General features: G+C 38.4%; 1 protein-coding gene across 2 annotated transcripts in view; it reads right to left on the bottom strand.

The window, feature by feature from the left end:
• The window catches only part of LOC106871801 (galactose-1-phosphate uridylyltransferase), a 76,498-nt gene that overhangs the window by 53,900 nt on the left and 21,299 nt on the right, over positions 1-1,299 (bottom strand). The window lies entirely within an intron of this gene.

Consider the following 1,299-nt stretch of genomic DNA (forward strand, 5'->3'; position numbering starts at 1 on the left):
GCTACATACAAATCATTTAAAATTATTGGGGTACATTAGGTCAAGACTGAAGAATATATTTATGGCTTAAATCTCAGCTCTTTATTCATTTATAAATTGCCTTCCTCCTTCCTTTTAAGTCAATAAGAGCAACATTAATCTTCTGATCAAAAGATAGTATCTTCATAGAAGTCATTAAAGTAATAGGTTTCCTGGTATTTCACAAACGATCTAATAATGTTTTAATATTCATTTCCTCAAGGTGGTGAGCTGGTTAAACGTTAGCACGCCAGGCGAAATGCTTAGCGGTATTTCATGTCTTTACATTCTGAGTTCAAATTCTGCCAAGGTCAACTTTGCCTTTCATCCTTTTGGGGGTCGATAAAAAAAGTACCAGTTGTGTACTGGGGTCGATCTAATCAACTGGCCCCTCCCCCAAAGTTCCAGGCCTTGTGCCTAGAATAGAAAAGAATATTCATTTCCTCATTCTGGTGTATGAATGTGAATAAGTGTGTGAGAGAGACTGAGAGAGAGAAAGAGAGAGAATGAATGTGTGACTGTGTGTGTGTGTGTGTGTGTGTATGTGTGTCTGCACACACAAACATATATGTAGCAGCATGACTGAAATGTATTCTGATTAGCTGAGTAATTTTCTCACCAGATTTGATTTCATTAGGTTATGACTCTGCTTCAAGACTTCTCGTCCCCACCGCCTATTCTTATAGCAGCAATTTACTCACACAGTGTGTTTATTTATTAACTAATTGTCATCCTAGTTTTATCAGACCAGTCTAAGTCCTTATAAGGATGTAAACAAATCAAGACTGGTTTTCAAGCAGTGATGGAGAACAAACACAAAGCTTTGTGAGTGGGTATAGTAGAAAAAAAACTGAAGGCTAACAAATTTGGGTGGGGGGAGTCAATTACATCGACCCCCAGCACTCAACTGGTGCTTATTTTATTGACCCTGAAAGGATAAAAGGCAAAGTCAACCTCAACAGAATTTGAACTCAGAATTTGTTCCATTGCAGAGTCTGGGTGCATCAAGGTTTCTTAATAGCATTATGGGAGCACCTATTTTCACGATCAGAATGTGTGGTGGAAATCCTGGTGGCTGAAGTGAATTGAGGAACTCCACTGGGTAATGTGTTGCCTGTTGTTGATCAGGGACAGAGTTAATTGATCTGTATGAACATTCAGGTCCTTGAAGCTGAGTTAACAAATTTAAATTCAGCTTGTCTACAGAATCATTCCTTGGTGCCAGAATTGTTCTTTCACATAACCACTTGTGACTTTTGTAGTTTGTGGCAATGTTTGGAA

Source organism: Octopus bimaculoides, chromosome 2 (genome assembly GCF_001194135.2).
Source record: "Octopus bimaculoides isolate UCB-OBI-ISO-001 chromosome 2, ASM119413v2, whole genome shotgun sequence".
NCBI classification, from domain to species: Eukaryota; Metazoa; Mollusca; class Cephalopoda; order Octopoda; family Octopodidae; genus Octopus; species Octopus bimaculoides.